Raw genomic sequence first — 209 nt, forward strand, 5'->3', positions numbered from 1 at the left:
GGAGAAAGGACCCATGTGATTCACTCCTGGGTACGAGTGGGGGGGGACAGCAGAAGGGGGAACAGATCTCTGGAGGGGGGAGGCTGAGTACGCCCTAGAGGGGGCAGGTGACAGGGGGGGCCCAGAACGAGATGGCGAAGCAGATACGGCGCGGGTCAGATTGGGAGAGGCTGGAAGCGGTGACCGACTAACCACACCGTTGCCACCAT

This window comes from Penaeus monodon, chromosome 28 (assembly GCF_015228065.2).
Source record: "Penaeus monodon isolate SGIC_2016 chromosome 28, NSTDA_Pmon_1, whole genome shotgun sequence".
Lineage (NCBI taxonomy): Eukaryota > Metazoa > Arthropoda > Malacostraca > Decapoda > Penaeidae > Penaeus > Penaeus monodon.